Source organism: Schistocerca piceifrons, unplaced genomic scaffold (assembly GCF_021461385.2).
Source record: "Schistocerca piceifrons isolate TAMUIC-IGC-003096 unplaced genomic scaffold, iqSchPice1.1 HiC_scaffold_1385, whole genome shotgun sequence".
NCBI lineage: Eukaryota > Metazoa > Arthropoda > Insecta > Orthoptera > Acrididae > Schistocerca > Schistocerca piceifrons.
Window position 1 is genome coordinate 46,277 of NW_025727219.1, and position 12,988 is coordinate 59,264.

Genomic DNA, 12,988 nt, shown 5'->3' on the forward strand with positions numbered 1-12,988 from the left:
ACGTGAAGTCAGCGAAGTGAATATTACACGAGTCGAGTCGACATGTTTGCTTGTTACGATGATGGAAGCAGAAGAAATGTGTGTGGGACTTCACTGCATCGGCTGCTCGCCTTTCAGCGTCCCTGTGTCTTATCAGACGAAGGTGACTGTGAAATTGGCAACGAGGCAGAGCTGAACGAACACATGCAAACAGCAACGTTCAATGTCAGCCGAAATAGCTCAGTTGGGAGAGCGTTAGACTGAAGATCTAAAGGTCCCTGGTTCGATCCCGGGTTTCGGCAGGTATTCGTTTTGATGCGACGCCAATGGAATTGCTCTGCGTTGGTGATAATGCAACTACAGCTGACAACAAAAATGACTCTCTGCTGTAGCAGTTCTGGTTGTCTAGTGCATGCCATAAGAGGAACTCACTAGAAAACTAACTCCCTTTGAAGGAAAAGAATCAAAAAAGCCCTACCGACTGCGTTCCTTTTTCTGTGTCAGGTGGTGAAGAACGTCTTCAACGGAACCGCGAAATGAGCGAAAACGTGGGAAACATTGCATTCGAAATGCTTGCGAATTTTCCAATTGCCCAGTGAGTGTCGACAAAACACGTCAATTCTCTGCTCCAACGTATGAGACGTAACAACTGGTGCAATTTGTTGTTGCATCGTGTGCCAGCAGTCTTCGATAGTGTGTTACGAGCTTAGCGCGATAAGTTTGCAGACAGCATTTAGGCGACGTTTTATTAGTAACGGCCCCATGCAACGATTGCACAACAGTAAAGGACATGAGTCAATGTACAGTTGTGCATCGTGGGAGGTCTCACACCGTCGTCCGAGCCCGGATAGCTCAGTCGGTAGAGCATTAGGCTTTTAACCTAAGGGTCCAGGGTTCAAGTCCCTGTCCGGGCGGAAATTTTAAAACTTTGGTAGCGATTCGTCTGGTAGCGGTGGAAACGCTACGGAAAATAATGCAGCTACGCCGTTTTCTGACACCACAGTGCTTCAAACGGTAGCATTTGCATGTGTCGGGACAACGCCGCGCTACCGGCAGTCGTGGCCGAGTGGTTAAGGCGTCTGACTCGAAATCAGATTCCCTATGGGAGCGTAGGTTCGAATCCTACCGGCTGCGTGCGATTTTGCGTAAAGAGAGGAGCAAAAATTTTCGCACACATGTGACATGCGTGGGCGAATGCGGGTGCAAACCAGTGACGCCATTCTCAACAAGACGAAAGTTTCCGTTTAAGAATACTGAGTTTCGCGACGACCGCTGCTTACTGTGGCCATCGGTTCACCTCGCACTGACGCTGGGACTGCAGAAAGCCGTCGCTGAGATCGTGAGTACACAGATGTGCTCGAAAGTGTTGGACAGAGCGAACATTCAATTCTTTTTAAGAATCGCAATTGAATCATTCGAGTGCGGCGAAGGCAGTGGTGCAGCGTTTCTTTTCTTAAGATCTCGCAGCTGCTTGGAGGTATGTCCATCGTTTTAAGACGACAGAAAACTAGCGTCAGCGGTGCGTCAGTGGGAAGTCGGTGAAGTCGCCATTGGAGCCATAAGCCAGTAATTACAACATGCGAATCACTCGCTCACCACGCAGCTGTACGATAATGCTCGTGCGTGGGCCCGCATAGCTGAGTCGGTAGAGCGTTAGGTTTTCAACCAAAGGGTCCTGGGTTCAAGTCCCTGTCTGGGCGAAAATTAATACACTTTCGTAACGGCTAATGGAAACCCTACAGGAAAGAGTGAGGCCACGCCGCTTTCTGCCATCAGATTGCTTCTAAAGATGGCCGTTTCACTTGTCGGGAGTCGCTTCTGCCACCGGCAGTCGTGGCCGAGTGGTTAAGGCGTCTGACTTGAAATCAGATTCCCTCTGGGAGCGTAGGTTCGAGTCCTGCCGACTGCGAAAATTTTCTCTCTCTCAAAAGATGGACGTTCAGGTGCATCCTAGCAGTTGCGTCACTACTAAACACATGGGTCACCAGTTATTTGATCCAGGGCGCAGCGTTACAGTCGCGCCCAGAAGCCGCAGCTCATCTCCTCGTCTCACAGCCGCCCACCGGGTGTTAGTACAAGTGTCGCCTCACTGGGCAGTGCAGATGTGTCCTTTTTAGCTTGCAGACGATGACGTGTAGCAATTTACGAGCTAACGCAAGTCGAATGTTTTACCGTGTGTATCTGCTAGATACTGCCTCTCATACGGTGGAGAGGCTCACTCCTTCTTGTGTCTCGTTCTCTGCACACGAGTTGCCCCTGACATCGACATAGCACGGGTTTTCTAGCGTCAGCGCGGCGTCACGTGAAGTCAGCGAAGTGAATATTACACGAGTCGAGTCGACATGTTTGCTTGTTACGATGATGGAAGCAGAAGAAATGTGTGTGGGACTTCACTGCATCGGCTGCTCGCCTTTCAGCGTCCCTGTGTCTTATCAGACGAAGGTGACTGTGAAATTGGCAACGAGGCAGAGCTGAACGAACACATGCAAACAGCAACGTTCAATGTCAGCCGAAATAGCTCAGTTGGGAGAGCGTTAGACTGAAGATCTAAAGGTCCCTGGTTCGATCCCGGGTTTCGGCAGGTATTCGTTTTGATGCGACGCCAATGGAATTGCTCTGCGTTGGTGATAATGCAACTACAGCTGACAACAAAAATGACTCTCTGCTGTAGCAGTTCTGGTTGTCTAGTGCATGCCATAAGAGGAACTCACTAGAAAACTAACTCCCTTTGAAGGAAAAGAATCAAAAAAGCCCTACCGACTGCGTTCCTTTTTCTGTGTCAGGTGGTGAAGAACGTCTTCAACGGAACCGCGAAATGAGCGAAAACGTGGGAAACATTGCATTCGAAATGCTTGCGAATTTTCCAATTGCCCAGTGAGTGTCGACAAAACACGTCAATTCTCTGCTCCAACGTATGAGACGTAACAACTGGTGCAATTTGTTGTTGCATCGTGTGCCAGCAGTCTTCGATAGTGTGTTACGAGCTTAGCGCGATAAGTTTGCAGACAGCATTTAGGCGACGTTTTATTAGTAACGGCCCCATGCAACGATTGCACAACAGTAAAGGACATGAGTCAATGTACAGTTGTGCATCGTGGGAGGTCTCACACCGTCGTCCGAGCCCGGATAGCTCAGTCGGTAGAGCATTAGGCTTTTAACCTAAGGGTCCAGGGTTCAAGTCCCTGTCCGGGCGGAAATTTTAAAACTTTGGTAGCGATTCGTCTGGTAGCGGTGGAAACGCTACGGAAAATAATGCAGCTACGCCGTTTTCTGACACCACAGTGCTTCAAACGGTAGCATTTGCATGTGTCGGGACAACGCCGCGCTACCGGCAGTCGTGGCCGAGTGGTTAAGGCGTCTGACTCGAAATCAGATTCCCTATGGGAGCGTAGGTTCGAATCCTACCGGCTGCGTGCGATTTTGCGTAAAGAGAGGAGCAAAAATTTTCGCACACATGTGACATGCGTGGGCGAATGCGGGTGCAAACCAGTGACGCCATTCTCAACAAGACGAAAGTTTCCGTTTAAGAATACTGAGTTTCGCGACGACCGCTGCTTACTGTGGCCATCGGTTCACCTCGCACTGACGCTGGGACTGCAGAAAGCCGTCGCTGAGATCGTGAGTACACAGATGTGCTCGAAAGTGTTGGACAGAGCGAACATTCAATTCTTTTTAAGAATCGCAATTGAATCATTCGAGTGCGGCGAAGGCAGTGGTGCAGCGTTTCTTTTCTTAAGATCTCGCAGCTGCTTGGAGGTATGTCCATCGTTTTAAGACGACAGAAAACTAGCGTCAGCGGTGCGTCAGTGGGAAGTCGGTGAAGTCGCCATTGGAGCCATAAGCCAGTAATTACAACATGCGAATCACTCGCTCACCACGCAGCTGTACGATAATGCTCGTGCGTGGGCCCGCATAGCTGAGTCGGTAGAGCGTTAGGTTTTCAACCAAAGGGTCCTGGGTTCAAGTCCCTGTCTGGGCGAAAATTAATACACTTTCGTAACGGCTAATGGAAACCCTACAGGAAAGAGTGAGGCCACGCCGCTTTCTGCCATCAGATTGCTTCTAAAGATGGCCGTTTCACTTGTCGGGAGTCGCTTCTGCCACCGGCAGTCGTGGCCGAGTGGTTAAGGCGTCTGACTTGAAATCAGATTCCCTCTGGGAGCGTAGGTTCGAGTCCTGCCGACTGCGAAAATTTTCTCTCTCTCAAAAGATGGACGTTCAGGTGCATCCTAGCAGTTGCGTCACTACTAAACACATGGGTCACCAGTTATTTGATCCAGGGCGCAGCGTTACAGTCGCGCCCAGAAGCCGCAGCTCATCTCCTCGTCTCACAGCCGCCCACCGGGTGTTAGTACAAGTGTCGCCTCACTGGGCAGTGCAGATGTGTCCTTTTTAGCTTGCAGACGATGACGTGTAGCAATTTACGAGCTAACGCAAGTCGAATGTTTTACCGTGTGTATCTGCTAGATACTGCCTCTCATACGGTGGAGAGGCTCACTCCTTCTTGTGTCTCGTTCTCTGCACACGAGTTGCCCCTGACATCGACATAGCACGGGTTTTCTAGCGTCAGCGCGGCGTCACGTGAAGTCAGCGAAGTGAATATTACACGAGTCGAGTCGACATGTTTGCTTGTTACGATGATGGAAGCAGAAGAAATGTGTGTGGGACTTCACTGCATCGGCTGCTCGCCTTTCAGCGTCCCTGTGTCTTATCAGACGAAGGTGACTGTGAAATTGGCAACGAGGCAGAGCTGAACGAACACATGCAAACAGCAACGTTCAATGTCAGCCGAAATAGCTCAGTTGGGAGAGCGTTAGACTGAAGATCTAAAGGTCCCTGGTTCGATCCCGGGTTTCGGCAGGTATTCGTTTTGATGCGACGCCAATGGAATTGCTCTGCGTTGGTGATAATGCAACTACAGCTGACAACAAAAATGACTCTCTGCTGTAGCAGTTCTGGTTGTCTAGTGCATGCCATAAGAGGAACTCACTAGAAAACTAACTCCCTTTGAAGGAAAAGAATCAAAAAAGCCCTACCGACTGCGTTCCTTTTTCTGTGTCAGGTGGTGAAGAACGTCTTCAACGGAACCGCGAAATGAGCGAAAACGTGGGAAACATTGCATTCGAAATGCTTGCGAATTTTCCAATTGCCCAGTGAGTGTCGACAAAACACGTCAATTCTCTGCTCCAACGTATGAGACGTAACAACTGGTGCAATTTGTTGTTGCATCGTGTGCCAGCAGTCTTCGATAGTGTGTTACGAGCTTAGCGCGATAAGTTTGCAGACAGCATTTAGGCGACGTTTTATTAGTAACGGCCCCATGCAACGATTGCACAACAGTAAAGGACATGAGTCAATGTACAGTTGTGCATCGTGGGAGGTCTCACACCGTCGTCCGAGCCCGGATAGCTCAGTCGGTAGAGCATTAGGCTTTTAACCTAAGGGTCCAGGGTTCAAGTCCCTGTCCGGGCGGAAATTTTAAAACTTTGGTAGCGATTCGTCTGGTAGCGGTGGAAACGCTACGGAAAATAATGCAGCTACGCCGTTTTCTGACACCACAGTGCTTCAAACGGTAGCATTTGCATGTGTCGGGACAACGCCGCGCTACCGGCAGTCGTGGCCGAGTGGTTAAGGCGTCTGACTCGAAATCAGATTCCCTATGGGAGCGTAGGTTCGAATCCTACCGGCTGCGTGCGATTTTGCGTAAAGAGAGGAGCAAAAATTTTCGCACACATGTGACATGCGTGGGCGAATGCGGGTGCAAACCAGTGACGCCATTCTCAACAAGACGAAAGTTTCCGTTTAAGAATACTGAGTTTCGCGACGACCGCTGCTTACTGTGGCCATCGGTTCACCTCGCACTGACGCTGGGACTGCAGAAAGCCGTCGCTGAGATCGTGAGTACACAGATGTGCTCGAAAGTGTTGGACAGAGCGAACATTCAATTCTTTTTAAGAATCGCAATTGAATCATTCGAGTGCGGCGAAGGCAGTGGTGCAGCGTTTCTTTTCTTAAGATCTCGCAGCTGCTTGGAGGTATGTCCATCGTTTTAAGACGACAGAAAACTAGCGTCAGCGGTGCGTCAGTGGGAAGTCGGTGAAGTCGCCATTGGAGCCATAAGCCAGTAATTACAACATGCGAATCACTCGCTCACCACGCAGCTGTACGATAATGCTCGTGCGTGGGCCCGCATAGCTGAGTCGGTAGAGCGTTAGGTTTTCAACCAAAGGGTCCTGGGTTCAAGTCCCTGTCTGGGCGAAAATTAATACACTTTCGTAACGGCTAATGGAAACCCTACAGGAAAGAGTGAGGCCACGCCGCTTTCTGCCATCAGATTGCTTCTAAAGATGGCCGTTTCACTTGTCGGGAGTCGCTTCTGCCACCGGCAGTCGTGGCCGAGTGGTTAAGGCGTCTGACTTGAAATCAGATTCCCTCTGGGAGCGTAGGTTCGAGTCCTGCCGACTGCGAAAATTTTCTCTCTCTCAAAAGATGGACGTTCAGGTGCATCCTAGCAGTTGCGTCACTACTAAACACATGGGTCACCAGTTATTTGATCCAGGGCGCAGCGTTACAGTCGCGCCCAGAAGCCGCAGCTCATCTCCTCGTCTCACAGCCGCCCACCGGGTGTTAGTACAAGTGTCGCCTCACTGGGCAGTGCAGATGTGTCCTTTTTAGCTTGCAGACGATGACGTGTAGCAATTTACGAGCTAACGCAAGTCGAATGTTTTACCGTGTGTATCTGCTAGATACTGCCTCTCATACGGTGGAGAGGCTCACTCCTTCTTGTGTCTCGTTCTCTGCACACGAGTTGCCCCTGACATCGACATAGCACGGGTTTTCTAGCGTCAGCGCGGCGTCACGTGAAGTCAGCGAAGTGAATATTACACGAGTCGAGTCGACATGTTTGCTTGTTACGATGATGGAAGCAGAAGAAATGTGTGTGGGACTTCACTGCATCGGCTGCTCGCCTTTCAGCGTCCCTGTGTCTTATCAGACGAAGGTGACTGTGAAATTGGCAACGAGGCAGAGCTGAACGAACACATGCAAACAGCAACGTTCAATGTCAGCCGAAATAGCTCAGTTGGGAGAGCGTTAGACTGAAGATCTAAAGGTCCCTGGTTCGATCCCGGGTTTCGGCAGGTATTCGTTTTGATGCGACGCCAATGGAATTGCTCTGCGTTGGTGATAATGCAACTACAGCTGACAACAAAAATGACTCTCTGCTGTAGCAGTTCTGGTTGTCTAGTGCATGCCATAAGAGGAACTCACTAGAAAACTAACTCCCTTTGAAGGAAAAGAATCAAAAAAGCCCTACCGACTGCGTTCCTTTTTCTGTGTCAGGTGGTGAAGAACGTCTTCAACGGAACCGCGAAATGAGCGAAAACGTGGGAAACATTGCATTCGAAATGCTTGCGAATTTTCCAATTGCCCAGTGAGTGTCGACAAAACACGTCAATTCTCTGCTCCAACGTATGAGACGTAACAACTGGTGCAATTTGTTGTTGCATCGTGTGCCAGCAGTCTTCGATAGTGTGTTACGAGCTTAGCGCGATAAGTTTGCAGACAGCATTTAGGCGACGTTTTATTAGTAACGGCCCCATGCAACGATTGCACAACAGTAAAGGACATGAGTCAATGTACAGTTGTGCATCGTGGGAGGTCTCACACCGTCGTCCGAGCCCGGATAGCTCAGTCGGTAGAGCATTAGGCTTTTAACCTAAGGGTCCAGGGTTCAAGTCCCTGTCCGGGCGGAAATTTTAAAACTTTGGTAGCGATTCGTCTGGTAGCGGTGGAAACGCTACGGAAAATAATGCAGCTACGCCGTTTTCTGACACCACAGTGCTTCAAACGGTAGCATTTGCATGTGTCGGGACAACGCCGCGCTACCGGCAGTCGTGGCCGAGTGGTTAAGGCGTCTGACTCGAAATCAGATTCCCTATGGGAGCGTAGGTTCGAATCCTACCGGCTGCGTGCGATTTTGCGTAAAGAGAGGAGCAAAAATTTTCGCACACATGTGACATGCGTGGGCGAATGCGGGTGCAAACCAGTGACGCCATTCTCAACAAGACGAAAGTTTCCGTTTAAGAATACTGAGTTTCGCGACGACCGCTGCTTACTGTGGCCATCGGTTCACCTCGCACTGACGCTGGGACTGCAGAAAGCCGTCGCTGAGATCGTGAGTACACAGATGTGCTCGAAAGTGTTGGACAGAGCGAACATTCAATTCTTTTTAAGAATCGCAATTGAATCATTCGAGTGCGGCGAAGGCAGTGGTGCAGCGTTTCTTTTCTTAAGATCTCGCAGCTGCTTGGAGGTATGTCCATCGTTTTAAGACGACAGAAAACTAGCGTCAGCGGTGCGTCAGTGGGAAGTCGGTGAAGTCGCCATTGGAGCCATAAGCCAGTAATTACAACATGCGAATCACTCGCTCACCACGCAGCTGTACGATAATGCTCGTGCGTGGGCCCGCATAGCTGAGTCGGTAGAGCGTTAGGTTTTCAACCAAAGGGTCCTGGGTTCAAGTCCCTGTCTGGGCGAAAATTAATACACTTTCGTAACGGCTAATGGAAACCCTACAGGAAAGAGTGAGGCCACGCCGCTTTCTGCCATCAGATTGCTTCTAAAGATGGCCGTTTCACTTGTCGGGAGTCGCTTCTGCCACCGGCAGTCGTGGCCGAGTGGTTAAGGCGTCTGACTTGAAATCAGATTCCCTCTGGGAGCGTAGGTTCGAGTCCTGCCGACTGCGAAAATTTTCTCTCTCTCAAAAGATGGACGTTCAGGTGCATCCTAGCAGTTGCGTCACTACTAAACACATGGGTCACCAGTTATTTGATCCAGGGCGCAGCGTTACAGTCGCGCCCAGAAGCCGCAGCTCATCTCCTCGTCTCACAGCCGCCCACCGGGTGTTAGTACAAGTGTCGCCTCACTGGGCAGTGCAGATGTGTCCTTTTTAGCTTGCAGACGATGACGTGTAGCAATTTACGAGCTAACGCAAGTCGAATGTTTTACCGTGTGTATCTGCTAGATACTGCCTCTCATACGGTGGAGAGGCTCACTCCTTCTTGTGTCTCGTTCTCTGCACACGAGTTGCCCCTGACATCGACATAGCACGGGTTTTCTAGCGTCAGCGCGGCGTCACGTGAAGTCAGCGAAGTGAATATTACACGAGTCGAGTCGACATGTTTGCTTGTTACGATGATGGAAGCAGAAGAAATGTGTGTGGGACTTCACTGCATCGGCTGCTCGCCTTTCAGCGTCCCTGTGTCTTATCAGACGAAGGTGACTGTGAAATTGGCAACGAGGCAGAGCTGAACGAACACATGCAAACAGCAACGTTCAATGTCAGCCGAAATAGCTCAGTTGGGAGAGCGTTAGACTGAAGATCTAAAGGTCCCTGGTTCGATCCCGGGTTTCGGCAGGTATTCGTTTTGATGCGACGCCAATGGAATTGCTCTGCGTTGGTGATAATGCAACTACAGCTGACAACAAAAATGACTCTCTGCTGTAGCAGTTCTGGTTGTCTAGTGCATGCCATAAGAGGAACTCACTAGAAAACTAACTCCCTTTGAAGGAAAAGAATCAAAAAAGCCCTACCGACTGCGTTCCTTTTTCTGTGTCAGGTGGTGAAGAACGTCTTCAACGGAACCGCGAAATGAGCGAAAACGTGGGAAACATTGCATTCGAAATGCTTGCGAATTTTCCAATTGCCCAGTGAGTGTCGACAAAACACGTCAATTCTCTGCTCCAACGTATGAGACGTAACAACTGGTGCAATTTGTTGTTGCATCGTGTGCCAGCAGTCTTCGATAGTGTGTTACGAGCTTAGCGCGATAAGTTTGCAGACAGCATTTAGGCGACGTTTTATTAGTAACGGCCCCATGCAACGATTGCACAACAGTAAAGGACATGAGTCAATGTACAGTTGTGCATCGTGGGAGGTCTCACACCGTCGTCCGAGCCCGGATAGCTCAGTCGGTAGAGCATTAGGCTTTTAACCTAAGGGTCCAGGGTTCAAGTCCCTGTCCGGGCGGAAATTTTAAAACTTTGGTAGCGATTCGTCTGGTAGCGGTGGAAACGCTACGGAAAATAATGCAGCTACGCCGTTTTCTGACACCACAGTGCTTCAAACGGTAGCATTTGCATGTGTCGGGACAACGCCGCGCTACCGGCAGTCGTGGCCGAGTGGTTAAGGCGTCTGACTCGAAATCAGATTCCCTATGGGAGCGTAGGTTCGAATCCTACCGGCTGCGTGCGATTTTGCGTAAAGAGAGGAGCAAAAATTTTCGCACACATGTGACATGCGTGGGCGAATGCGGGTGCAAACCAGTGACGCCATTCTCAACAAGACGAAAGTTTCCGTTTAAGAATACTGAGTTTCGCGACGACCGCTGCTTACTGTGGCCATCGGTTCACCTCGCACTGACGCTGGGACTGCAGAAAGCCGTCGCTGAGATCGTGAGTACACAGATGTGCTCGAAAGTGTTGGACAGAGCGAACATTCAATTCTTTTTAAGAATCGCAATTGAATCATTCGAGTGCGGCGAAGGCAGTGGTGCAGCGTTTCTTTTCTTAAGATCTCGCAGCTGCTTGGAGGTATGTCCATCGTTTTAAGACGACAGAAAACTAGCGTCAGCGGTGCGTCAGTGGGAAGTCGGTGAAGTCGCCATTGGAGCCATAAGCCAGTAATTACAACATGCGAATCACTCGCTCACCACGCAGCTGTACGATAATGCTCGTGCGTGGGCCCGCATAGCTGAGTCGGTAGAGCGTTAGGTTTTCAACCAAAGGGTCCTGGGTTCAAGTCCCTGTCTGGGCGAAAATTAATACACTTTCGTAACGGCTAATGGAAACCCTACAGGAAAGAGTGAGGCCACGCCGCTTTCTGCCATCAGATTGCTTCTAAAGATGGCCGTTTCACTTGTCGGGAGTCGCTTCTGCCACCGGCAGTCGTGGCCGAGTGGTTAAGGCGTCTGACTTGAAATCAGATTCCCTCTGGGAGCGTAGGTTCGAGTCCTGCCGACTGCGAAAATTTTCTCTCTCTCAAAAGATGGACGTTCAGGTGCATCCTAGCAGTTGCGTCACTACTAAACACATGGGTCACCAGTTATTTGATCCAGGGCGCAGCGTTACAGTCGCGCCCAGAAGCCGCAGCTCATCTCCTCGTCTCACAGCCGCCCACCGGGTGTTAGTACAAGTGTCGCCTCACTGGGCAGTGCAGATGTGTCCTTTTTAGCTTGCAGACGATGACGTGTAGCAATTTACGAGCTAACGCAAGTCGAATGTTTTACCGTGTGTATCTGCTAGATACTGCCTCTCATACGGTGGAGAGGCTCACTCCTTCTTGTGTCTCGTTCTCTGCACACGAGTTGCCCCTGACATCGACATAGCACGGGTTTTCTAGCGTCAGCGCGGCGTCACGTGAAGTCAGCGAAGTGAATATTACACGAGTCGAGTCGACATGTTTGCTTGTTACGATGATGGAAGCAGAAGAAATGTGTGTGGGACTTCACTGCATCGGCTGCTCGCCTTTCAGCGTCCCTGTGTCTTATCAGACGAAGGTGACTGTGAAATTGGCAACGAGGCAGAGCTGAACGAACACATGCAAACAGCAACGTTCAATGTCAGCCGAAATAGCTCAGTTGGGAGAGCGTTAGACTGAAGATCTAAAGGTCCCCTGGTTCGATCCCGGGTTTCGGCAGGTATTCGTTTTGATGCGACGCCAATGGAATTGCTCTGCGTTGGTGATAATGCAACTACAGCTGACAACAAAAATGACTCTCTGCTGTAGCAGTTCTGGTTGTCTAGTGCATGCCATAAGAGGAACTCACTAGAAAACTAACTCCCTTTGAAGGAAAAGAATCAAAAAAGCCCTACCGACTGCGTTCCTTTTTCTGTGTCAGGTGGTGAAGAACGTCTTCAACGGAACCGCGAAATGAGCGAAAACGTGGGAAACATTGCATTCGAAATGCTTGCGAATTTTCCAATTGCCCAGTGAGTGTCGACAAAACACGTCAATTCTCTGCTCCAACGTATGAGACGTAACAACTGGTGCAATTTGTTGTTGCATCGTGTGCCAGGCAGTCTTCGATAGTGTGTTACGAGCTTAGCGCGATAAGTTTGCAGACAGCATTTAGGCGACGTTTTATTAGTAACGGCCCCATGCAACGATTGCACAACAGTAAAGGACATGAGTCAATGTACAGTTGTGCATCGTGGGAGGTCTCACACCGTCGTCCGAGCCCGGATAGCTCAGTCGGTAGAGCATTAGGCTTTTAACCTAAGGGTCCAGGGTTCAAGTCCCTGTCCGGGCGGAAATTTTAAAACTTTGGTAGCGATTCGTCTGGTAGCGGTGGAAACGCTACGGAAAATAATGCAGCTACGCCGTTTTCTGACACCACAGTGCTTCAAACGGTAGCATTTGCATGTGTCGGGACAACGCCGCGCTACCGGCAGTCGTGGCCGAGTGGTTAAGGCGTCTGACTCGAAATCAGATTCCCTATGGGAGCGTAGGTTCGAATCCTACCGGCTGCGTGCGATTTTGCGTAAAGAGAGGAGCAAAAATTTTCGCACACATGTGACATGCGTGGGCGAATGCGGGTGCAAACCAGTGACGCCATTCTCAACAAGACGAAAGTTTCCGTTTAAGAATACTGAGTTTCGCGACGACCGCTGCTTACTGTGGCCATCGGTTCACCTCGCACTGACGCTGGGACTGCAGAAAGCCGTCGCTGAGATCGTGAGTACACAGATGTGCTCGAAAGTGTTGGACAGAGCGAACATTCAATTCTTTTTAAGAATCGCAATTGAATCATTCGAGTGCGGCGAAGGCAGTGGTGCAGCGTTTCTTTTCTTAAGATCTCGCAGCTGCTTGGAGGTATGTCCATCGTTTTAAGACGACAGAAAACTAGCGTCAGCGGTGCGTCAGTGGGAAGTCGGTGAAGTCGCCATTGGAGCCATAAGCCAGTAATTACAACATGCGAATCACTCGCTCACCACGCAGCTGTACGAT

General features: G+C 50.1%; 23 non-coding genes across 23 annotated transcripts; all 23 read left to right on the top strand.

The window, feature by feature from the left end:
- Window positions 1–208: 208 nt before the first annotated feature.
- On the top strand, window positions 209–281 carry Trnaf-gaa. Its single transcript has one exon. It is a non-coding gene; the product is annotated as a tRNA-Phe (tRNA).
- Window positions 282–820: 539 nt separating this feature from the next.
- Trnak-uuu lies at window positions 821–893 on the top strand. The gene has a single exon. It is a non-coding gene; the product is annotated as a tRNA-Lys (tRNA).
- Window positions 894–1,031: 138 nt separating this feature from the next.
- On the top strand, window positions 1,032–1,113 carry Trnas-cga. The gene has a single exon. It is a non-coding gene; the product is annotated as a tRNA-Ser (tRNA).
- A 693-nt stretch (window positions 1,114–1,806) lies between these two features.
- On the top strand, window positions 1,807–1,888 carry Trnas-uga. The gene has a single exon. It is a non-coding gene; the product is annotated as a tRNA-Ser (tRNA).
- Window positions 1,889–2,487: 599 nt separating this feature from the next.
- Window positions 2,488–2,560, top strand: Trnaf-gaa. The gene has a single exon. It is a non-coding gene; the product is annotated as a tRNA-Phe (tRNA).
- Window positions 2,561–3,099: 539 nt separating this feature from the next.
- Trnak-uuu lies at window positions 3,100–3,172 on the top strand. The gene has a single exon. It is a non-coding gene; the product is annotated as a tRNA-Lys (tRNA).
- Window positions 3,173–3,310: 138 nt separating this feature from the next.
- Trnas-cga lies at window positions 3,311–3,392 on the top strand. Its single transcript has one exon. It is a non-coding gene; the product is annotated as a tRNA-Ser (tRNA).
- A 693-nt stretch (window positions 3,393–4,085) lies between these two features.
- On the top strand, window positions 4,086–4,167 carry Trnas-uga. Its single transcript has one exon. It is a non-coding gene; the product is annotated as a tRNA-Ser (tRNA).
- Window positions 4,168–4,766: 599 nt separating this feature from the next.
- Window positions 4,767–4,839, top strand: Trnaf-gaa. The gene has a single exon. It is a non-coding gene; the product is annotated as a tRNA-Phe (tRNA).
- Window positions 4,840–5,378: 539 nt separating this feature from the next.
- Trnak-uuu lies at window positions 5,379–5,451 on the top strand. Its single transcript has one exon. It is a non-coding gene; the product is annotated as a tRNA-Lys (tRNA).
- A 138-nt stretch (window positions 5,452–5,589) lies between these two features.
- On the top strand, window positions 5,590–5,671 carry Trnas-cga. Its single transcript has one exon. It is a non-coding gene; the product is annotated as a tRNA-Ser (tRNA).
- A 693-nt stretch (window positions 5,672–6,364) lies between these two features.
- On the top strand, window positions 6,365–6,446 carry Trnas-uga. Its single transcript has one exon. It is a non-coding gene; the product is annotated as a tRNA-Ser (tRNA).
- Window positions 6,447–7,045: 599 nt separating this feature from the next.
- Window positions 7,046–7,118, top strand: Trnaf-gaa. The gene has a single exon. It is a non-coding gene; the product is annotated as a tRNA-Phe (tRNA).
- A 539-nt stretch (window positions 7,119–7,657) lies between these two features.
- Trnak-uuu lies at window positions 7,658–7,730 on the top strand. Its single transcript has one exon. It is a non-coding gene; the product is annotated as a tRNA-Lys (tRNA).
- Window positions 7,731–7,868: 138 nt separating this feature from the next.
- Window positions 7,869–7,950, top strand: Trnas-cga. The gene has a single exon. It is a non-coding gene; the product is annotated as a tRNA-Ser (tRNA).
- A 693-nt stretch (window positions 7,951–8,643) lies between these two features.
- Window positions 8,644–8,725, top strand: Trnas-uga. Its single transcript has one exon. It is a non-coding gene; the product is annotated as a tRNA-Ser (tRNA).
- A 599-nt stretch (window positions 8,726–9,324) lies between these two features.
- Trnaf-gaa lies at window positions 9,325–9,397 on the top strand. The gene has a single exon. It is a non-coding gene; the product is annotated as a tRNA-Phe (tRNA).
- Window positions 9,398–9,936: 539 nt separating this feature from the next.
- On the top strand, window positions 9,937–10,009 carry Trnak-uuu. The gene has a single exon. It is a non-coding gene; the product is annotated as a tRNA-Lys (tRNA).
- A 138-nt stretch (window positions 10,010–10,147) lies between these two features.
- Window positions 10,148–10,229, top strand: Trnas-cga. Its single transcript has one exon. It is a non-coding gene; the product is annotated as a tRNA-Ser (tRNA).
- Window positions 10,230–10,922: 693 nt separating this feature from the next.
- Trnas-uga lies at window positions 10,923–11,004 on the top strand. Its single transcript has one exon. It is a non-coding gene; the product is annotated as a tRNA-Ser (tRNA).
- Window positions 11,005–11,603: 599 nt separating this feature from the next.
- On the top strand, window positions 11,604–11,677 carry Trnaf-gaa. The gene has a single exon. It is a non-coding gene; the product is annotated as a tRNA-Phe (tRNA).
- Window positions 11,678–12,217: 540 nt separating this feature from the next.
- On the top strand, window positions 12,218–12,290 carry Trnak-uuu. The gene has a single exon. It is a non-coding gene; the product is annotated as a tRNA-Lys (tRNA).
- Window positions 12,291–12,428: 138 nt separating this feature from the next.
- On the top strand, window positions 12,429–12,510 carry Trnas-cga. Its single transcript has one exon. It is a non-coding gene; the product is annotated as a tRNA-Ser (tRNA).
- The last annotated feature ends 478 nt before the right edge of the window (window positions 12,511–12,988 follow it).